Below are 25,467 nucleotides of genomic sequence, written 5' to 3' on the forward strand. Positions count from 1 at the left end.
TTCAGATGGTGTCAAGCGTGTGTGGCCGCAACCAGGTGAGGAGTACAAAGACAAGTGTGTCTTGCCTACAGTCAAGCATGGTGGTGGGAGTGTCATAGTCTGGGCCTGCATGAGTGTTGCCAGCACTGGGGAGCTACAGTTCATTGAGGGAACCATGAATGCTAACATGTACAGAGACATACTGAAAAGAGCATGATCCCCTCCCTTCGGAAACTGGGCCGCAGGGCATTATTCCAACATAACGACCCCAAACACACCTCCAAGATGACCACTGCCTTGCTAAAGAAGCTGAGGGTAAAGGTGATGGAGTGGCCAAGCATGTCTCCAGACTTTAACCCTATTGAGCATCTGTGGGGCATCCTCAAATGGAAGGTGGGGAAGCGCAAGTTCTCTAACATCCACTATGTCAGTATTTATGATAAGAATTTAAGTAGTGCTCTCCAAATAATATATCAGCTTATGGCAGGGTTATAACACAATACAAATAATAATTATCCTTAAAAATAGAAACCCTTAACCAATCTGCATCTACTAGAAACCATACAATTAATATAAATACCTGAATTCTTTTATTTAGTTAATATCCATGAACATTTTGAAATATATTTGCAATACCAGAATATGACACAATATTATATACGTTAAAAACAACTATTAAGATATGCTATCCTTCTTACAAAACCCAGAAAGATTTTCCTTTAAAACCAGCAGAGCTGCATTTAAAACCATTCAGAGCTGCATTTAAAATATTACAATGAGACTTAAAGTAACAGCTACAAACATTCAGCAATACAATCCTAATACAATATTGATTTAAAACATCAGAACTTTCACAGATAGGTTACTTAGCCAATCAGATACAGATTTAAACAATATATAGGCTGTGACTACCAATTTAAAATACAATTTATTTCTCTGACTCTGCCAAACCCAGCAACAATGAATGCTTATTTTAAATTGTTTTTGCATACAAACAGGCCAGCTAAGAACTATCCAAAACAATGACACACGGTTTAAAAGTACAATCTGCTCTTTAAATCTATTTGTTATAGCAATCTTTTAATACATTACCAAAAAGAGTACCAAATCGATGTCCAATATTCCTTGATAGGAATATTTTCACCTCAGAAAATACCAGTAAGTATAATTTGCAGTCAATGAGAAGAATAGATCAGCTTTGCTTGAGTAAATGGTATTTCACGCCAGCATCCAATTACAAGTCAGCTCAGCCAAAATCTTTTTTTTCTCTATCTTGCAATAACTTTATATGGGTTCTCCTCACTGTTGAAATTGGAAACGCCCAAATGGAAATCTTGTCTCAGATTGGCCCTCGTGCTTGTCCCTGGTCCGCCCTTAGAGTTGAAGCATGTTTACCATGGCAACGTATCTTTTGAACAGTTAAATTCCCTTAACTGTCCTACCGGTATTGGCCCTTAGGTGGCAGCAGTCATACAGACAAAACAAATTCACCTTTACATTTCTAAAACATTTTTTGACAAGATAATTATTCTCATAACATGGTTATTTAATCAGATCACACTCTTTGCATTAAATATATATAACCCCAATTATAGATGGTTAATATTAGGTTATTTTTTTCTGATTATTCTGATACCAAATATGTTATATTATTAACATTTTATTATATTAAGGCAATGTAATACTGCTAATTATTAGCTTAAAAGGCATTATAATTTTATCAGTATCCTGGCATTTCTATAGAAATAACAGCCTATTTTTATATTTCCAATAGTTCTGTCTGCATTGTGTTCTAACATGAATATACCATATTTTATGTTTCTAATAAGCCCTGGATGTATGAACCTTCTTCATGCAGATCTGAAATTATATGTCTGAAAAATACAAACAATACAGAGGTTATTAAACATTTTTGACTGACTATAACAGTTACCTATCACGCTTAGCAAATATCCATGTAATAATAGAGAATCAGACAATCTCCCAAATTTCTATATTTAATACATTCTGAGGCATGCATTAAAAAAAAATAAAAAATGATTATTTGCTGTATGTTCAGTAAATCTCAAAGTCACACCTTAACATGTGTCTTTGAGATTCCAGTAAGCTAATTTCCATCTCATCAAGCTTCAAAGAAAATTCCAGACGCCCCATCTCCATACACTGTGTGGTGTCACCTATCTGCCAATCTATCCTCTTAATTTATCTTTTATGACTCATCCTGTCTCAAACTGTAAGTTGATTAGAGCAAATTTGGTATGGGCTTCATGTTCACACTTTAGCTAGGAATGTCTCTTTTAAAGTAATCTTTAAGAGTTTCCTGTGTAATTGAATAAGTGGGGGAGAATTAAACATGTTTGAAGTCAGTTTGTCTGACAGAAGTGAATCATTTCTACTGATCAGTCAGATCTGAATAAATATAATTGTATTGCATAGCCTTAAAATATATGATTAAAATATATATATTTATTAACCTTACATATACCTTGACATAAATCCCCCTTCCAATTTTAAATAGATGTAGGACACATGTATTTAAATTGGCCTAAAGTCAATGGTATTTGGTGAGGATGTTGACCGTACACACCATAGACAGTCTTCTATGTAGATAGTCTGTCATTTTTGAGCCTTCATGCTCATCAGCTAGGCATCTTTAAACTACAGTAGGTCTATAGTGCATTTGGGGATATGACATTTCACTCTCCCTCTATGACTTGTAGTTGGGATCTGGGGTGACATGCCCGCAATTGATTGATATGGACCCATTTATCTATGAAACTTTCATTTTTGGGGATCCTTATTTTATAGGCCACTGGAGATATTTTGTCAGTAATGACAAAAGGACCTTTCCATGAGGGAAGAAATTTCTTCTCCCTAACCTGATCTCTTCCAAAGTTATAAAGATAAACTTTATCATTTATTTCATATTCCTTTTGGACGTTTTGAGATCATAATAGGTTTTAGTGGCAGTTCTCTCTCTAAATTCCTTTGAGCAAATGCAAATGCATATTGCAGGTGCTTTCTTAGGTTCTCCACATATTGATGTGTATTGGCAGCGTTTATCAAGTTTTGGTCTGATGTACGGTACAGCAGATGCTGAGGTAGAACCATTCTTCTACCAGTCATCAGTTCAAAAGGTGACATCTTGGTAGCACTATTTGGAGTTGCTCTTAATGCCATTAAGACTAGAGGTAGTTTTACATCCCAGTCTTTACCCGTTTCACTCACAAACTTTTTGAGAATTTTAACAATGGACTGGTTGTAACGCTCTACACCACCACTTGAGGCAGCTCTATAAGCAATATGGAGCTTTCTTTTAACCCTTAGTATTTTCCACATTTTGGTCATCACTTCGCTAGTGAAGTGGGTCCCCCGATCTGACTCGATTCTTTGGGGTAAACCAAATCGGGAAAATACGTGGTTGATGAGCAACGCTGCACATGTTTCAGCACTGTTGTTAGGTGCACTAATGCACTCTACCCATTTAGTGAACAGGCATGTCACGGTTAACATGTATTTGTTACCTCTTGATGACCTTGTTACCGGACCAATAAAATCAATTTGTATATCTGACCATGTCATTACCATCCCCCTTTTATGCAATGGCGCTCTATGCGTTGGTGCAGTGGGTTGGAACTGTGGGCAGATTAAACACCCTTGACAGTAGGTTTGAACATCTTTCAACATGTGTGGCCAAAAAGCGTAATCACGTAATATTTCATACGTGAGTTTGGCACCACAATGACCAGATGTGGGAGTATCATGGGCATGTTGAAGCATTAGACCTCTGAACTTGGAGGGTACTACCCACTGCTGGATGCCAGTTTTGGAGGTTCTAATTAACAAACCATCCTGTAACTTGAATTGTGATCTAGATTTTATTAAGATTCTAATATCTTCTTTGCCAATATAATCATCTTTTGAGATGGGGTTGCTTTCAGGATCTTCTATGTGTTTATAGAAGATGCCTACAATGGGGTCTTCTTTTTGACTAGTAATCAGGTCCTCACTAGGAGAGTTTCTGGTAATGGCTTCTACCTGAATTGCACCCATTAAGTGGTCAATATTAAGGAGTTCTCCAGTTATGGCTCAATGTTTGGCTAATGAATCCGCAAGGTCATTGCCTTCCTTATCCGGACCTAGAACTCTGGAATGACCCTTGGTCTTTTTCCAGTGTATGGTTAAATCATTGGATACCACCAGATTATCAATCTCGCAGAACAACTTGCCATGCTTGACTGGTTTGTTATTGCTTTTCTGCATGCCATTCCTTTTCCACGTTGGCAGGTATTCAACAAAACTGTCACGCACATAATTTGAGTCAGTTATGATCACAAATTCATGAATACCATGTTCAATAGCCATTTCAATGGTTTTGAAAACAGCAGTTAGTTCTGCAACTTGACTGGTTCTTGGTCCAATGTTGAAACCTATAGATATATTTGGGAATCCATTTGCCCCAGTTATACCAATGCCAGAGACTAATCTGTGCTCATTATCAATAGTGGCATGGTAAGAACAACCATCAACATACACCCAAGGGAATGTTTGACAATGGTCCTCTTTGTATATTTTATATGGGGAAAGCAATTGTTCCTCCAGAAAACCATCTTCTGATAATTCTTCCCCAGGATCTCTAGCAGTACAGTCGTGGAGCTCAGCAAGCCCTTGTGTGACTGAATTCCTTTTATTCTGCTTGTAGCGAATTTCTAATGGCCAGCCTTGTAAGGAAAGAGTCCACGCTGTTATGCGGCTATTTGACAAATTCCCATCTCTTATTCTTTCACTTTGCAAATATAGCAAAGGCTGATGGGCCGTTTCTACAATAATTTTCTCACCCTGTATATAGCTGCGGAAATTTTGTAGAGCCCATACAGTAGATAAATGGGCTTTTTTGCAATCGTTAAACGTTATTTCTACTGGGGATAGATTTTTGCTCGCATAAGCAATGGCTTTGTTCAAATTATCATGCTTTTGGTATAAAACAGCACTCATGCTTATATCTGTGTAACCTGTCTCTAAGAAGAAAGGTTTACCACCTTCAGGGTACGCTAAGCAAGATGCTTGAGTGAGTTTTCTCTTCAGCTCTCAGATGGCTGTCTCTTGAGACTCACTCCAGTGCCATTTCACATCTTTCTTTAAAAGAAATAGTAGTGGTTTAGCTAATTCCGCATAATTATCAATGAATTTGTGAGAATAATTTGTCATACCCAGGAATGATCTCAATTCCTTTAAGTTAGTTGGGTTTTTAGAATTCACTATAGCTTCCACCTTTTTCTTCTGGGGATTTAATCCTTCAGAGGTAACTTCATGTCCCAAGAAATTTACATGAGTGCGGCACCATTGAGCTTTTTGTAGGGATAATTTGACACCTGCCCTTTTAAGTTGGCTGAGGACGTGTTTAAGCTCTGCGACGTGTTTTTCAAAGTCTGTGCTTTTGATTAAAACATCATCAACATAAGATAAGGTCCCCCTTTCCAGTGCGTCAGGCATAGCCTTATGCATGAATACAGCAAATTCATGTCCAGAATTTATGTATCCAAAAGGAAGTCTTTGAAATGCATATTGGACCTTTTGGAAGGAGAATGCTAGCTTATATTGGTCCTCTTCATGTACCCTTATGGTCCAATATCCCTGTGCACAATCAATGGTAGTGAATATTTTGGATCCCTGCATTTGTGCTAGGCACTAGTCAATGTATGGTACAGGCCAGCCAGACATGTACACTCGTTTGTTTAGCTGTCTTAAGTCAGCACACAAACGCCATTGTCCATTGGGCTTAAGGACACCTAAAATAGGATTATTATAAGAGCTGTGCACCTGTCTGATAATACCTCTTTCTTCCAAATTCCGTATGATCTCTGCAAGAGAATCATACGAGGCTAGGGGAAGTCTGTATTGTTTGACAAATACAGGCGGTGCATCGGGATCTGTTTGTATTCTTGCAATGTGTAAGTCTGTAGTGCCACAGTCATAAGAATCCTTAGCAAAAATATCCTTGTACTCCATCAGGAGTTCTCACAGCTTTTGGCGTTCATCATCGCTGGAACAGCCATTAGCTAAGGATATTTGCTCTTCGACTATTTGCTGAAATCCTGGAAAGATTTCAGGCTGTCCTATTTCATAGGCTTCTTCCAATCTAGAGGTGATATCCCCTTGATTATAGTTTATATTGCCCCCATGACTCTGGGAATTGGGGTATTCTTGCTGTTTGATTGGCTGATCAAACACTAGAGAGGCTTCTTCAATTTTACAGATGCCTTCCTCTGACCTGAAGGGATAAATAGACTGAATATTAAATAGACCCTCTGGCATAGATGCAAAGGATTGTTCTATTAATTGTTCTTCAGTTAAGTATCCTTCAGGTATTAGCCCAATTACATTATTCTGGAATCCAAAAGTGTAATAACTTGATTCCAGTGCATATCCTATGGTAGTTCCCTTGGATAATGTTATATCCTGTGGGGTCATGTTATGCACAACAATATGTATTGGAACAGTTCCAATATTCACCATAGGAGTGTAGGTCACTGTGACACCCAGATTTTGTATTCTATGGGAGAGGCAAATCAGTGTTTCAGAAGTTTTTAATTTCTGACCTCTCTTTACCTGTAAGGGTAAAAGAAATTTATCAGCCCCAGCAGGAATTATAACATCGCTAGATACCTGCATATTCACAGCATATGGCAATTGCTGGTTTGATTTCAGGGCTGCATTTTCATCCTGAAATACTTCAGGGTCCCCCTTTAACCTGCTCCAGAGGCAAGAATTAATCAAATCTATTTGTATGGCATATCTATGTAAGATATCATTGCCAATGTATATTTGATTATGGGGAGTATTTAAAACTAAAAACAGGTGCTTCACTGACTTATTACCAATAGAGATAGATAATAAGCACTTAGCTGTGATGTTATAGCTTTCAGACCTGTTATCCAGGTTGTGGACACAGTGGTCTTGGGGAGAAAGATATTTAATCACTTTAGGTTCAGCTATCTGCGCTAATAAACCTTCGCTTATATAGCTAGCTTCCTGTTTTAAGTTTATTTTAGCATACTTGGTTTTACCAAGGTGATGTACGTGTATAGGGATAAATAGATCCTCTTTAACTCTCTCAATCCCTGTGAGGTATTGAGCGTGGCCTCCCCCTTAGGGATTTTATGATCCCCCTTGTGGAGTGATATGGTTAATACATCGCCATCTAGAGAAATATTCGCTATCTTTCCAGGCGAAATTTTAAAAGTATTACCATCAGAGCCACTAAAAGGAGTCTGATCATCTATTTGTAGAATAGTGATTTCAGGTACAGAGTTATTTCTGAAATGAATCTCCACAGCATCTGGTTTCTCTTCCACCATGTGACAGCTATGGCCTCGCTTCCATTGAGTCGTAATTCAGTTTGCGTGCACTCGCAAACCGTTAAATATGCTGTCGAAAGCAATAGCGTTTAACGACTGTTTCCAATGGCGCGTTATACCTCAATATCGGCTGCCGGACTTCGGCTGCCGAAAAGATTTTCGCGTCCCATAGAAAGTAATAGAAGCCGTTAATCGATAAATTATACCAGGTTTCCATTGAAAGCGCTAACCGTTAATACACTGTCGGAGGCTGTCGATACATTGAGAAATATTACCCCCAGCTCAACTAGGTGTAAAGGAGGAAAAAAGAGCTTTTTGAGGCCTGTTTCTCATTGAAATAGCAAATCACAAAAATATTATGAGTGTTTCAATGTACAAATAACATTATATATGCTACATTTATTGGTCCTATGTATAGGAATATTTGCACCCATGTTGTCATAGAAATTTCAATATGTATGTGCATATAAAAATATATGCAAGCACCACAATTATGGAACGACCTCCCGCACACTTTCAAACCTTCCCCATGCCTAATATCCTTTAAGAGATCCCTCTCTACATATCTCAAAACAGAATGCACCTGTCATTGTTGATTATATATTTCCTACCGGTTCTATGTTAAATTTTTGTGCATATATGGTGTATTATTATTTTTTTTTATTTTATTGTACCCATTGTATCAATGCAATGTTTTGTGGACCCAGGACATACTTGAAAACCATAGAAATCTCAATGTATCTTTCCTGGTAAAATATTATAAAAATAAATAAAATATCTACCTATTCAAAATGAAACCTTTGCCCAGGGATGCTATATATAATCTCAATACATATAGAAAAATAATTCAAACGAAATAAGTTGTTTATCATGAAGATGAGTTTTATTATTACAGATTTACCCTCATTCAAATGTAATTTTCAATGTGAAAATCATATTTATTCAATACAAAACGATGACACATTAAAGTTATAATGTGTCATAGTACTAATATTTATAAAATATATGTAATGTCATGTCTGCTAAAGCAGATAATACATTTGCAATATTTAGACTATTAACCAAAATACATAAGTGCTTAATATGACATACTTCAAGAGATATGAAGTATTGTCTTTAACATGGAGTTATTGAAACAATTTAAAAGTGCATTGTGCATTGGTCCCAGGGAGAGTCTGTGTCTGTTCATATGATGTCAATTAAAATGTATTAATCACCTCTATATCATGGCAATCACATATATGTTGTGTATACACCAGTGCTTAAATATCATAAAGATACATTTATCTAATTATTCTAAATATTGAATAATAATCTTGACAAAAAGGAGTGCGTTAGTCATCATAGGTATATATTTCAGATATTACATTCCACATAGGACTATAATGAATGCAAGGTATTTGGCCATATCAACAGGAAGGAATATTTACTTTTCAACTCTTCTATAACTGTATAAGCCTTATTAGCTTCATCTGAAGGAGCAAACAACATATGCTTGTGGAATATAAATCATAACATTTACACATGTCACGTTGACCAATGTTAGATAGCATATACTGTATAAATTTCAGACACGTATCCCCAAGTATTCTTAAACGGCATAATATCCTCAATAAAAGGACACATACATTTATCAACAATTTACACCTGCATATTAATTGACATCATGTGAAATAAAAATGAATAAAGCTGTTAATGTTTTTGAAAATAAACAGCTATTAAAACAATTTTGAAATATATTTTCTAATTTTGATTAGAAAAATATATGCATATTTATGAGATGGAAATCACACTTAAGAAAGTGCTTCATAAAAAAATTAGATATTATATATCTTGAAAGAATTTAAAAAGAAAAATACTTCTTAATGCTTGCGGCGGGATTTGGCCTTTGGAGGAGAGGTACTTGGGATGGAAGTGTGGCGTCTTGGGCGACGCACACCAGCTGGCTGGGAGGCTAAAAGATGTGATTCAGGGTCCTGCAGGGAGATAACGGAGGATGCGAGTGAGGAGGGAGTTTGCGGCCTATCTGCAACCCTCTCCACTGCCTCTGCCAGGCGGACGAGTGCAGCATTATGTATGTCCATCTGGCTCTGTAGCCTCCTGAAATCCTGCTGCTGCTGGAGCCTAGTAAGTCTAAGCTCCCTGTGAATGAGCCTCAGTAGAGCATCCTGCTGGGACTGCGCGGGGATATTGGATTCCATGGGGGGCACTTGTGGCTGTATAGGTGTCTCCGGCACATATTCCTGGCTCTGTGTGAGGTTGTCGTCACTCAGTCTTGGGGACTGTGTGGGTGGCTCAATATCCAATTGAGGACAGACATTGGTGGGGGGTGGTGGTGATTGTTGTGGTGGTGGTAGTGGTGGCGGCATTTGTTGTGCCATGGGAGGGTGCTGAATGTGTTGTTGAGGTGGCATATAGTACATATGCTGCGGTGGAGGATGCATCTGCTGATGCTGTGGTGATGGAGGATGCATCTGCTGATGCTGTGGTGATGGAGGATGCATCTGCTGATGCTGTGGTGATGGAGGATGCATCTGCTGATGCTGTGGTGATGGAGGATGCATCTGCTGATGCTGTGGTGATGAAGGAGGCATCTGCCGATGCTGTGGTGGTGGAGGATGCATCTGATAATGCTGCGTTGGAGGATGCATCTGATAATGCTGCGTTGGAGGATGCATCTGATAATGCTGCGTTGGAGGATGCATCTGATAATGCTGCGTTGGAGGATGCATCTGATAATGCTGTGGTGGAGGATGCATCTGATAATGCTGTGGTGGTGGAGGCTGCATCTGATGATATGTCCTCCCAGATGAATATGGGGATGGGCCAGGAACATTTTCAACCTCATAGGCCAGTGGCTGTTGCTCATCTCCTTCAAGTATGCTGAGGTAGGAGTATCCAGCTTCAATAACATCCCCCTCCTCCTCCTCACTGAATTCCGGAACATCACTGGCCTCCGGTCTTGTTGAGGACTCATACTCATGTTCCAATTCTGAAAAATAAATTGTAATTATAAATTAATCTGATGAAACATCTAACATTTGAAAATCAATTTTATAGATATAGTTTTATATATATATATATATATATATATATATATATATATATATATATATATATAATTTCTGTATGAACTTAAACATATTTAACCAGAGGTGTATATTTAAAGATTGTGCCTCTAAGCGACTCTTTGTATTACACATAGTCCATATATATGATATAGATAGAAAGAATTTAAATCTATACCCTTGCTTGTTTGAGCAGATAGCCACTCCAGAAATCAGGATGAATATATCCACTACAACTATGTTAAGATGCCATTAAAGGGGCAATGAAGTACAAATTAAACTTTCATGATTCAGACAGAGCATGCAAATTTAGTCAACATTTAATATTTTACTCCTATTATCATATTTTCTTCCTTCTCTTGGTATCTTTATTTGAGAAGCAAGAATGTAAAGCTTAAGAGCCAGACAATATTTGTTTCAGAACCTGGGTTGCTGTTGCTTATTGGGTGGCTAAATGTAGCCACCAATCACGAGCGCTAGCCAGGGTTCTGAACAAAAAATGCAAAGTCTCCATAGCTTACATTCCTACTTTTTCAGAAAAAGATACCAAGAGAACAAAGAAATATCTATAATAGTAGTACATTAGAGAGTTGCTTAAAATTGCTGCTCTATCTGAATCATGAAATAAAAAAATTGGGTTTACTATCACTTTAAGTTACTGTGCAAATTAGACTTTGAACCATGTAAAACATTACTTGTACTAATCCTACCTAGGTATGTTTTCCACTGATGCTTGAACACAATTGATTACTAAACATATATAATATATGAACATTCTATATTCTGTATTACACATGTGTATGATTACATTTATATTTTAAAAAACAAAGCCGATATATATTTCTGATGTTAACATATATTTGTTAGAAATAAAACATTTATTACATATGATATTTAATATTCACCTTCATGGACCTCTTCAGCTGGCACTGATGTGTCCATTGTCCCCTTACATCCGTAAACAGATTCATCTGAGATGACATTGGCCATCATCTCCTCCCATGACCTTAGGTGTATCCTCTTGCTAGGACCACCACCTGTCCCACGTGCATATTTGGCCTGCTGTGCCAGCTTAGCTTTGGTTTCCCTCCTGCAGTCATGATAGCGGTGTTTAATGCTGGCAATAGAACGATTACGTCCTAAGCAGCTGACTGCCACTCGAATCTCCTCCCACAGCTTATTCCGGACAGCCGGCCTCAGGTTAGGGTTCTCCAGCTGAGCTGCCCTCTCCAAGTATGCCTCAACAAGAGCCTCCTTCTCCTCCTCAGAGTACCTCTCCTCTCTAAGCCTGCCCTTCACACCTGAAGGGCCAGCAGACACAGACTCTCCCTCCTGTGACTGGGGACCAGCCCTCTCTACCTCCTCTGTCCCTGCAGGCTGTGACAGGCTACCACCAGCCCCACCCCCAGTTGCCACAGTCTGCCCCACTTTCCCTTTTCTTTTTGTGCCTAGCTGAGGCTGACTCCTCCTCACTCCTCCCACCTCCATTCCTCTTCCACCCTCTCTCCTTCCCTCCTCTGCCAGGGTTTGAGGAAGGACAAATCCTCCACCCAAACCTCGGCCCCTATTCCTGCCCATACTACTCCCTACTTCCCCCCTCCCCCTCCCTCTATCCACCCTCACCACTGCCCTCCCCCTAGCCACCCCCTTCCCAACTCCACTAGGCCTATCCATCCCTTTCTCCTTCCTCCCTAACTCTAACCTAACACTAAAGTCCCTAGCTTACCTAACTACACTAAGTCACCTAACTAAACCCTATATTAAATAGCCCCAAAACTAACTACCTAACCTATCTAGACCCTAACTATCTCTATTCTATATCCCTCAAAATAAAAATAAAATGTGGGGGTGAAAATAAACAAAGGGATGTAAATGAAAAAGGAAAAACTAAGGAGGATTAGAACAAAATTATAGAAAAATAATAAGGGATGCAAATTAAGAAAGGGGTGAGCTATATAGTCAAATGAAACCAAAAATATGGGATGTTAAAAAAAAAAAAAATAGGATGGGCAAAATGTATATATAAAAAAACAAGTTATATAGTGAGGAAGGGAAGGGTAGTCAAAGGGGGGATGGGAAGTGGAATAAGGGGATTAATGAAAGGAGTAATAAAGGAAGATGGGGATATGGGGGTTAATGAAAAAAAAAATGTGAATGTGTTTGTATGAAATAAAAGTGTGTATGTGTGTGTGTGTGTATTTGTGTGTATAAACTAATGTGTGTTAATTAACTAATGTATGGATGTGTGTGTGTGTGTTCCTAATATTATATGAGGCCTACAATAAGAATATATGGAAATCAAATATCAAACTCTCCACTAACTCTCAAACAACTCTCAAAAACCCAAAACTCCTACCAACGCAACTAGCTCCCGTGTCTTTCTCTCTAGAGGCGATCACAGGTAAAGAGCGCAGGCGCAAACCGTTATTCTTATAGACAGAGGTCGGGTTACCATGGCAATGCACTTGTTATGGCGCGCTTTTCGACAAATCCGACATCGGTTGGCAACGCAAACTTACGTACGGCCGAAAAGAGCGACTGCGCGCAACACGCTAATCTTTTCAATGGAAACCTGGTACTAAAATGGAGCCGTAAATTACCTTTAGCTGTCGTCCGCTTCGGTAGCTTACGGCTCCATTTTTAACGACTCAATGGAAGCGAGGCCTATGTCGGGTGCGAGACATACCAGATTTTTCATAATTGATAGGCCTTTTAACGTGACCATATTATATTATTTATGCAATCAATTATGGTGCTTAATCGCTTCAGGAGATCACTACCAATAATTAACCGTTCAGTTGGCAGATCCACTATAATGACAGGGTGTCTTATGACCCTGTTCCCCAATTTAAATTTTAACCAGGCAGTACCGTAAACTTTTAGGGAGTCACCCCCAACACCTATTAGGGAACCATCAAATTCTTTTATTTTAGGTTTGTGGGGTGTTAGCTCATTTAGCTGTGTGTAGTACCTGTGGGATAAGATAGTTGCCTGAGATCCGGTGTCAATTAATCCCATGATAGGGTTGGAGACTGAATCTTGCAGCTCAACTAATACATAATACCTTCCTGCATTTTCTACCATTTCACACATAAAGTTGGCGTTATCATACATCTGTGGGCTTCGCCACGTGTTACCTGAGTTTGCCATGTTTTCCGATGCAGAAGAAGCTTCATACCTACCGGTCTCCTCTAAGATAGGGTCGGCTGGATTCTTGTGTACTGCATCTGTGGAAATAAGGTTAAGGGCGTGCTGCAAAGGAAGAGATTTGTTAACTTTTCCCGGATGAGGTTGCTTGTCACCACAGCTAAATTGTCCGTTTCCGGTCTGTGGAAAGAGAACATGATTAGTATCATTGATATTTATTCATGCATTTTGTATATCTCTCCCCTCCCCTTCAGGTGATACTGCAGTATTGTTCAGTTGCTGAGCCGTAGAAGGTTAACTCATATTAGCGAATTGTTCGCTCAACCGATTTAACTGGGTAAACAGCATATCTACCTGATTGTACAAGTTACCTCTACCCCTGGGCCTATCTCTTGGTGCCCGGTGATAATGATTCCTGGACCATTGGGTTCCCTCAGAATCAGGGCCGCTATTTCTATTCTGGCGTGGTTGCCCCTGGAGTTCAGCTTGTTCAGTATTAGTACTTTGGGGAGCATTATATACCTGGGGTGTCTGGTTACCCTGAGAATATCTTCGCCGTCTATTATATCTACCCTTGCGCGGATACCAATTATTTAGTGAGTATTCTCTTTGTGAGTAATTATTCACCTGATTATGTCCCCCACTTTGGTTATAGTCTCCCTGCGCCTCAACCTGTGTAGGGGAGGGGGCAGAATAAAACCTCTGTGGAGATGGCCTGTTTTGACTGGCCACCTCCGCATAGGTTTTCTTTTTAGACTCCAAATTGAGGGGGCTAGGTGACACCCTAGTTTCTGCTACAATTTTGGGTTTTGATTCCTTTTTTTCTGCTGAATAGAGTATAATTTTGTACTCTCTTTGATCAGCCATTCCAATGAGCAGTCCTCATCAAAATCTCTAGCTAAGTTAATTTTGATGGGTGTAGGCAATGCTTCAAAAAATAAATTTATAAATTCTGAGCCATCAAATCTGGGATTATCTTCAGCCATACTGTATGCATTTTTCAATTCAGAAAGGAATTTGATTGGACTCTGATTCGCACGACACTTTAAACCATATACCGCTATTTTCGCGGCAGTTTTAGTGCGATATTGCCCGAATTTTTTTCTGCATTGTCGTTTTATCCCACTCCAGGAATGCATATTCATATCCTTTAGTGAAGCAAAGAATTTGTGATGTTTACTGTCAAATACCCAAGGCAGAAATTCAATTTTCAATTTCTCACTTGTAATATTCATTATAGCTAACGCATTTTCAAAAGCCTCTAAATGATCAATTACAGATGTTGTTCCCTTATTGGAGAATATAGGTACTGCGCGTTGTATGAAGGTGATTATTTTATGGGAATCATATACTTTATCAGACTTACTTTGGGATTCTCTGTTAGAGTTTCCCTCCCCCGCACCAGCTGCGTTACAGCAGTCCTCTGGATTTATATCATGAGGTGACTGCCTATTTGGGAAATCTATTTCTGACCCATTAGGGGTCATTTGTCTATACTGTTCCATATATTTCTGTACCTTGTCCCTGACGCGTTCGCTAAAGGAGTTAGCATTATCTGTATTATTCTCACTGTTAAAGGACCAGTCAACACATTAGATTTGCATAATCAACAAATGCAAGATAACAAGACAATGCAATAGCACTTAGTCTGAACTTCAAATGAGTAGTAGATTTTTTTATAACAAATTTCAAAGTTATGTATATTTCCACTCCCCTTGTACCATGTGATAGCAATCAGCCAATCACAAATGCATATACGTGTAGTCTGTGAATTCTTGCACATGCTCAGTAGGATCTGGTGACTCAAAAATTGTAAATATAAAGGACTGTGCACATTTTTTTTAATGGAAGTAAATTGGAAAGTTGTTTAAAATTACATGCTGTATCTGAATCATGAACATTTAATTTAACCTGAGTGTCCCTTTAATATAAGGGTTTACATTATGGCAATATGACCTTTTTAAATAGTTTAATTCTCTCTGGCTTTGCGCAAGCTGTTTATTTAAATCTTGTATCTGTGCGAGTAAGCCTATGTTATGCTTATCTAAGGCGGTTAGGTTTTGGGCGAATTCATCCATTTTATTTTTGGCTATTTTTAAATCCTCTTCGCATCTGCGTGAGGAACGAATACTATTTTCTAGCTCCTGTATTTGCAATCGTTTGTCTATGACACAAAACGACATTTCGTCAATAATGCATATTAAAAGGGGCCAAGATTTTAGTATTAGTTCGTCTCGCTTTTTGAGAGTCTTGCATTGATTAATCATTAATAATTCCTGGAAGAATTCATTCTCTTCATTCCACATATTATTGTTAACGGTAATAGCTTTAGCCCTAGTTTCAAGCATATCCATAAAATCATTTAATTCACCCGCAATATTAAACTTCCCTTTAATGTAACTTAAGATATCTTTCTTAAGGACCTGACCTTTAGTAATGGGTATTGTAATGGGACCATTTTCATCGCTATGTATAGAATTAAATGAGTCACTTCTGGCTACACACATTATTATATTGGTTTAGTATTCAGTTAAAGTAAAACGCTAATACAATTTTTGCCAATAAAAAGAGAGAGAAAAAAAATTATATATATAAAAAAAAATAGTATTAATTTTGAAATATGAAAAATTAATATTTTGAAATATGAAAAATTAATATTTTTGATTAACTTTGAAAATATGAAAAATTTATATTTTTGATTAATTTTTAAATATGAAAAATCAATATTTTTTATAAATTTTTCAAAAATTAATCTTTAATAATATTTCAAGATATTATCAATCTCGAAATATGAAAATCAATATTTCAACTTTTCAAAAATTATATCTTCAAAATATTAATATCGAAATATGAAACTTTTTCTCTCTTTTATAATAATTTCTATTTACTACAAATATATGATATCAAATATGATGAATTTTAATAAATCTCAGCAGTGCCTCCAATATATTATGTCAGTATATTTATGAAAATCTCAGCAGTGCCTCCAATATATTATGTCAGTATTTATGATAAGAATTTAAGTAGTGCTCTCCAAATAATATATCAGCTTATGGCAGGGTTATAACACAATACAAATAATAATTATCCTTAAAAATAGAAACCCTTAACCAATCTGCATCTACTAGAAACCATACAATTAATATAAATACCTGAATTCTTTTATTTAGTTAATATCCATGAACATTTTGAAATATATTTGCAATACCAGAATATGACACAATATTATATACGTTAAAAACAGCTATTAAGATATGCTATCCTTCTTACAAAACCCAGAAAGATTTTCCTTTAAAACCAGCAGAGCTGCATTTAAAACCATTCAGAGCTGCATTTAAAATATTACAATGAGACTTAAAGTAACAGCTACAAACATTCAGCAATACAATCCTAATACAATATTGATTTAAAACATCAGAACTTTCACAGATAGGTTACTTAGCCAATCAGATACAGATTTAAACAATATATAGGCTGTGACTACCAATTTAAAATACAATTTATTTCTCTGACTCTGCCAAACCCAGCAACAATGAATGCTTATTTTAAATTGTTTTTGCATACAAACAGGCCAGCTAAGAACTATCCAAAACAATGACACACGGTTTTAAAAGTACAATCTGCTCTTTAAATCTATTTGTTATAGCAATCTTTTAATACATTACCAAAAAGAGTACCAAATCAATGTCCAATATTCCTTGATAGGAATATTTTCACCTCAGAAAATACCAATAAGTATAATTTGCAGTCAATGAGAAGAATAGATCAGCTTTGCTTGAGTAAATGGTATTTCAAGCTAGCATCCAATTACATGTCAGCTCAGCCAAAATCTTTTTTTCTCTATCTTGCAATAACTTTATATGGGTTCTCCTCACTGGTGAAATTGGAAACGCCCAAATGGAAATCTTGTCTCGGATTGGCCCTCATGCTTGTCCCTGGTCCGCCCTTAGAGTTGAAGCATGTTTACCATGGCAACGTATATTTTGAACAGTTAAATTCCCTTAACTGTTCTACCGGTATTGGCCCTTAGGTGGCAGCAGTCATACAGACAAAACAAATTCACCTTTACATTTCTAAAACATTTTTGACAAGTTAATTATTCTCATAACATGGTTATTTAATCAGATCACACTCTTTGCATTAAATATATATAAACCCAATTATAGATGGTTAATATTAGGTTATATTTCTCTTGTAAGGTGTATCCAGTCCACGGATCATCCATTACTTGTGGGATATTCTCATTCCCAACAGGAAGTTGCAAGAGGACACCCACAGCAGAGCTGTAATATAGCTCCTCCCCTAACTGTCATACCCAGTCATTCTCTTGCAAGTCTCAACAAGCTAGGACGTTGTAGGAGAGAGTGGTTAAATATAGCTAGTTTATTTTCTTCAATCAAAAGTTTGTTATTTTTAAATAGTACCGGTGTTGTGCTATTTTATCTCAGGCAGTAAATAGAAGAAGAATCTGCCTGAGGTTTCTATGATCTTAGCAGGTTGTAACTAAGATCCATTGCTATTCTCACATATGTCTGAGGGGATTACAAAGATGAGGTAACTTCAGCGAGAGAATGGCGTGCAGTTTATTCTGCTATCAGGTATGTGCAGTTATAATTTTTTCTAGAGATGGAAAACACTAGAAAATGCAGCTGATACCGGATTAATGTAAGTTAAGCCTGAATACAGTGATTTAATAACGACTGGTATCATGCTTACTCCCAGGGGTAATACCCTTATGATATTTACAATATAAAACGTTTGCTGGCATGTTTAATCGTTTTTATATATGCTTTGGTGATAAAACTTATTGGGGCTAGTTTTTTCCACATGGCTAGCTTAAATTTTGACTAGAAACAATTTCCACTGTTGTAGTATAAAAGTTACAGTTGGTGCAGTTAAAATTACAAACTGTGACATCCAGCTTCCCTCAAAGGCCCTCTGAATGCTATAGGACATCTCTAAAGGGCCCAAAGGCTTTACAAAGTCGTTTATTGGGGAAGGTAGGGCCACAGCTTGCTGTGGCAGTTGGTTGTGACTGTTAAAAAACGTCTATTTCGTTTTTTTGATCCGTTTTTTGAACTAAGGGGTTAATCATCCATTTGCAAGTGGGTGCAATGCTCTGTTAGCCTATTATACACACTGTAAAAATTTCGTTTGATTTACTGCATTTTTTCACTGTTTTTCAAATTCTGACAAAATTTGTTTCTCTTAAAGGCACAGTACCGTTTTTTATATTTGCTTGTTAACTTGATTTAAAGTGTTTTCCAAGCTTGCTAGTCTCATTGCTATTCTGTATAAACATGTCTGACATAGAAGAAACTCCTTGTTTATTATGTTTAAAAGCCATGGTGGAACCCCCTCTTAGAATGTGTACCAAATGTACTGATTTCATTTTATGCAATAAAGATCATTTTCAGTCTTTAAAAAATGTATCACCAGAGGAATCTGACGAGGGGGAAGTTATGCCGACTAACTTTCCCCACGTGTCAGACCCTTTGACTCCCGCTTAAGGGACTCACGCTCAAATGGCGCCAAGTACATCTATCTATCATGGATAATACACTGTCAGCGGTATTAGCCAGACTACCTGAACTTAGAGGTAAGCGAGATAGCTCTGGGGTGAGACAAAATGCAGAGCATACTGACGCTTTAAGAACCATGTCTGATACTGCCTCACAATATGCAGAAGCTGAGGAAAGAGAGCTTCAGTCAGTGGGTGATGTTAATGACTCAGGAAAGATACCTGATTCTAATATTTCTACATTTAAATTTAAGCTTGAACACCTCCGCGTGTTGCTTAGGGAGGTTTTAGCTGCTCTGAATGACTGTGATACCATTGCAGTGCCAGAGAAATTGTGTAGACTGGATAAATACTTTGCAGTGCCGGTGTGTACTGATGTTTTTCCAAATACCTAAAAGGTTTACAGAAATTATTAATAAGGAATGGGATAGACCAGGTGTGCCGTTCTCTTCCCCTCCTATTTTTAGAAAAATGTTTCCAATAGACGCCACCACACGGGACTTATGGCAGACAGTCCCTAAGGTGGAGGGAGCAGTTTCTACTCTAGTAAAGCGTATTACTATCCCTGTCGAGGACAGTTGTGTTTTTTTTTTTTTTTTTTAGATCCAATGGATAAAAAATTAGAGGTTACCTTAAGAAAATATTTATTCAACAAGGTTTTATCCTACAGCCCCTTGCATGCATTGCCCCTGTCACTGCTGCTGCGGCGTACTGGTTTGAGTCTCTGGAAGAGGCTTTACAGGTAGCGACTCCATTGGATGACATACTAGGCAAACTTAGAGCACTTAAGCTAGCCAATTCTTTTATTCTGATGCCATTGTTCATTTGACTAAACTAACGGCTAAGAATTCTGGTTTTGCTATACAGGCGCGCAGAGCGCTATGGCTTAGATCATGGTCAGCTGACGTGACTTCAAAATCTAAGCTACTTAACATTCCCTTCAAGGGGCAGACCCTATTCGGGCCTGGTTGAAGGAGATTATTGCTGATATCACTGGAGGAAAAGGTCATGCCCTTCCTCAGGACAGGTCCAAATCTAGGGCCAAACAGTCTAATTTTCGTGCCTTTCAAAACTTCAAGGCAGGTGCGGCATCAACTTCCTCTAATAATAAACAAGAGGGAACTTTTGCTCAATCCAAGACGGTCTGGAGACCAAACCAGACATGGAAAAAAGGTAAGCAGGTAAAAAAGCCTGCTGCTGCCTCTAAGACAGCATGAAGGAACGGCCCCCTATCCGGGAACGGATCTAGTAGGGGGCAGACTTTCACTCTTTCCCAGGCGTGGGCAAGAGATGTTCAGGATCCCTGGGCGTTGGAAATTATATCCCAGGGATATCTTCTGGACTTCAAAGCTTCCCCCCCAAAAGGGAGATTTCACCTTTCACAATTATCTGCACACCAGATAAAGAGAGAGGCATTCTTACACTGTGTTCGAGTCCTCCTAGTTATGGGAGTGATCCATCCAGTTCCAAAGGAGGAACAGGGACAGGGTTTTTACTCAAATCTGTTTGTGGTTCCCAAAAAAGAGGGAACCTTCAGACCAATTTTGGATCTAAAGATCTTAAACAAATTCCTCAAAGTTCCGTCGTTCAAGATGGAAACTATTCGTACCATCCTACCACTGATCCAGGAGGGTCAATATATGACTACAGTGGATCTAAAGGATGCTTATCTTCACATTCCGATACACAAAGATCATCATCAGTTTCTCAGGTTTGCCTTTTAAGACAGGCATTACCAGTTGTAGCTCTTCCCTTGGGATTAGCTACAGCCCTAAGAATCTTTACAAAGGTTCTAGGGTCACTTATGGCGGTCCTAAGGCCGCGGGGCATAGCAGTAGCCCCTTATTTAGACGACATCCTGATACAGGCGTCAAACTTCCAAATTGCCAAGTCTCATACGGACGTAGTACTGGCATATCTGTGGTCGCATGGGTGGAAAGTGAACGAGGAAAAGAGTTCTCTATCCCCACTCACAAGAGTTTCCTTTCTAGGGACTCTGATAGATTCTGTAGAAATGAAAATTCACCTGACGGAGTCCAGGTTATCAAAGCTTCTAAATTCCTGCCGGGTTCTTCATTCCATTCCGCGCCCTTCGGTGGTTCAGTGTATGGAAGTAATCGGCTTAATGGTAGCGGCAATGGACATAGTGCCGTTTGCACGCTTACATCTCAGACCGCTGCAACTATGCATGCTCAGTCAGTGGAGCGGGGATTACACAGATTTGTCCCCTCAACTGAATCTGGACCAAGAGACCAGGGATTCTCTTCTCTGGTGGCTATCTCGGGTCCATCTGTCCAAAGGTATGACCTTTCGCAGGCCAGATTGGACAATTGTTACGACAGATGCCAGCCTTCTAGGTTGGGGTGCAGTCTGGAACTCCCTGAAGGCTCAGGGATCGTGGACTCAGGAGGAGTCTCTCCTTCCATTAAATATTCTGGAACTAAGAGCGATATTCAAGGCTCTTCAGGCTTGGCCTCAGTTAGCAACTCTGAGGTACATCAGATTTCAGTCGGACAACATCACGACTGTAGCTTACATCAACCATGAAGGGGGAACGAGAAGTTCCCTAGAGATGTTAGAAGTTTCAAAAATAATTTGCTGGGCAGAGATTCACTCTTGTCACCTATCAGCTATCCATATCCCAGGTGTAGAGCACTGGGAGGCGGATTTTCTAAGTCGTCAGACTTTTCATCCGGGAGAGTGGGAACTCCATCCGGAGGCATTTGCACAACTGATTCATCGTTGGGGCAAACCAGAAGTTCTTTTTTTTGGTAGCTATTTCCTCGGCTCGTAGAGTCTCTGAGCTATCTGCCTTACAATGTGATTCTCCTTATCTGATTTTTCATACGGATAAGGTAGTCCTGCGTACCAAACCTGGGTTCTTACCTAAGGTGGTATCTAACAAGAATATCAATCAAGAGATTGTTGTTCCATCCTTGTGTTACACAATTTGGACGTGGTCCGTGCTTTAAAGTTTTACTTACAAGCTACTAAAGATTTTCGTCAAACATCTGCTTTGTTTGTTGTCTACTCTGGACAGAGGAGAGGTCAAAAGGCTTCGGCAACCTCTTTTTCTTTTTGACTAAGAAGCTTAATCCGCTTAGCCTATGAGACTGCTGGACAGCAACCTCCTGAAAGGATTACAGCTCATTCCACTAGAGCTGTGGCTTCCACTTGGGCCTTTAAAAATGAGGCTTCTTTTGATCAGATTTGCAAGGCGACGACTTGGTCTTCGCTTCATATTTTTTCAAAATTTTACAAATTTGATACTTTTGCTTCTTCGGAGGCTATATTTGGGAGAAAGGTTTTATGGGCAGTGGTTCCTTCCATTTAAGTTCCTGCCTTGTCCCTCCCTTCATCCGTGTACTTTAGCTTTGGTATTGGTATCCCACAAGTAATGGATGATCCGTGGACTGGATACACCTTACAAGAGAAAACACAATTTATGCTTACCTGATAAATTTATTTCTCTTGTGGTGTATCCAGTCCATGGCCCGCCCTGTCATTTTAAGGCAGGTAATTTTTAAATTTAAACTACAGTAACCACTGCACCCTATGGTTCCTCCTTTCTCGGCTTGTTTTCGGTCGAATGACTGGCTATGACAGTTAGGGGAGGAGCTATATTACAGCTCTGCTGTGGGTGTCCTCTTGCAACTTCCTGTTGGGAATGAGAATATCCCACAAGTAATGGATGATCCGTGGACTGGATACACCACAAGAGAAATAAATTTATCAGGTAAGCATAAATTGTGTTTTTTCTGATTATTCTGATACCAAATATGTTATATTATTAACATTTTATTATATTAAGGCAATTTAATACTGCTAATTATTAGCTTAAAATGCATTATAATTTTATCAGTATCCTGGCATTTCTATAGAAATAACAGCCTTTTTTTATATTTCCAATAGTTCTGTCTGCATTGTGTTCTAACACGAATATACCATATTTTATGTTTCTAATAAGCCCTGGATGTATGAACCTTCTTCATGCAGATCTGAAATTATATGTCTGAAAAATACAAACAATACAGAGGTTATTAAACATTTTTGACTGACTATAACAGTTACCTATCACGCTTAGCAAATATCCATTTAATAATAGAGAATCAGACAATTTCCCAAATTTCTATATTTAATACATTCTGAGACATGCATTAAAAAAAAAAAAAGATTATTTGCTGTATGTTTAGTAAATCTCAAAGTCACACCTTAACATGTGTCTTTGAGATTCCAGTAAGCTAATTTCCATCTCATCAAGCTTCAAAGAAAATTCCAGACGTCCCGTCTCCATACACTGTGTGGTGTCACCTATCTGACAATCTATCCTCTTAATTTATCTTTTATGATTCATCCTATCTCAAACTGTAAGTTGATTAGAGCAAATTTGGTATGGGCTTCATGTTCACACTTTAGCTAGGAATGTCTCTTTTAAAGTAATCTTTAAGAGTTTCCTGTGTAATTGAAAAAGTGGGGGAGAATTAAACATGTTTGAAGTCAGTTTGTCTGACAGAAGTGAATCATTTCTACTGATCAGTCAGATCTGAATAAATATAATTGTATTGCATAGCCTTAAAATATATGATTAAAATATATATATTTATTAACCTTACATATACCTTGACAAACAGCTCTGTGATGTTGTCATGGAGGAATGGAAGAGGACTCCAGTGGCAACCTATGAAGCTCTGGGGATCTCCATGCCCAATAGGGTTAAGCCAGTGCTGGAACATAATGGTGGCCACACAAAATATTGACACTTTGGGCCCAACTTGGACATTTCCACTTAGGGGTGTACTCACTTTTGTTGCCAACGGTTTAGACATTAATGGATGTGTGTTGAGTTATTTTGAGGGGGCAGCAAATTTACACTGTTATACAGGCTGTACACTCACTACTTTACATTGTAGCAAAGTACAATTTCTTCAGTGTTGCCACATGAAAAGACAAAATAAAATATTTACAAAAATGTGAGCAGTGTACTCACTTTTGTGAGATTCTGTGTATATATATATATATATATATATATATATATATATATATATATTTATATCAGGGGTTCACAAATTTATTTAAACCTTAGGTTTGAGCAAAAATATTGAGAAGCTACACACTTTTATTGAAGCAACATAGGTATTTGTCAAACAATCCAGAAATAAGTGTGTTGTATATCAGTTCAAATATAAAAAAGAAACATTCAGTAATAACAGAATTCAATCAAAAGTTAAAAAGCGTACGCCTAGATCACGAGTTTTGACGGTAAGGCTGTGCGGTGCTAACGCTCCTTTTTTTCTTACCGTTCCCTTAAGACAACGCTGGTATTATGAGTTTTCTGCAAGCCGGTGTTAGCCTCAGAAAAGTGAGCGTTGAGCAAAATTTAGCTCCACATCTCACCTCGATACCAGCGTTGCATACGGTAAGCTGGCTAAACGTGCTCGTGCATGATTTCCCCATAGGAAACAATGGGGCTGAGCTGGCTGAAAAAAAAACCTAACACCTGCAAAAAAGTAGCGTACAGCTTCTAACGCAGCCCCATTGTTTCCTATGGGAAAATGAAATTTATGTCTGCACCTAACATCCTAACATGAACCCCAAGTCTAAACATCCCTAATCTTACACTTATTAACCCCTAATCGGCTGCCCCCGCTATCGCTGACACCTGCATTATATTATTAACCCCTAATCTGCCGCTCAGGACACCGCCGCCACCTACATTATACTTATGAACCCCTAATCTGCTGCCCCCAATGTCGCCGACACCTACATTATATTTATTAACCCCTAATCTGCCCCCCCAACGTCGCCGCAACAATATTAAATTAATTAACCCCTAATCTGCCGCCGCCAACGTCGCCGCCACTATAATAAAGTTATTAACCCCTAAACCTAAGTCTAACCCTAACACCCCCCTAATTTAAATATAATTGAAATAAATCTAAATAAAATAACTACAATTAAATAAATTATTCCTATTTAAAACTAAATACTTACCTATAAAATAAACCATAAGATAGCTACAATATAACTAATAGTTACATTGTAGCTAGCTCATAATTTATTTTTATTTTACAGGCAACTTTGTATTTATTTTAACTAGGTACAAGAGTTATTAACTATTTAATAGCTACCTAGCTAAAATAAATACAAAATTACCTGTAAAATAAATCCTAACCTAAGTTACAAAGTTACAATTACACTTAGCACTACACTATCATTAAACTAATTACCTAAACTACCTACAATTAATTACAATTAAATTCAATAAACTAAATTACGAAAAAAAAACACTAAATTACAGAATTATTTTTTTTACAAGAAGTTTAAACTAATTACACCTAATCTAAGCCCCCTAATAAAATAAAAAGCCCCCCAAAATAATAAAATGCCCTACCCT

The sequence above is a fragment of the Bombina bombina genome, chromosome 3 (assembly GCF_027579735.1).
Source record: "Bombina bombina isolate aBomBom1 chromosome 3, aBomBom1.pri, whole genome shotgun sequence".
Classification (NCBI taxonomy): Eukaryota; Metazoa; Chordata; class Amphibia; order Anura; family Bombinatoridae; genus Bombina; species Bombina bombina.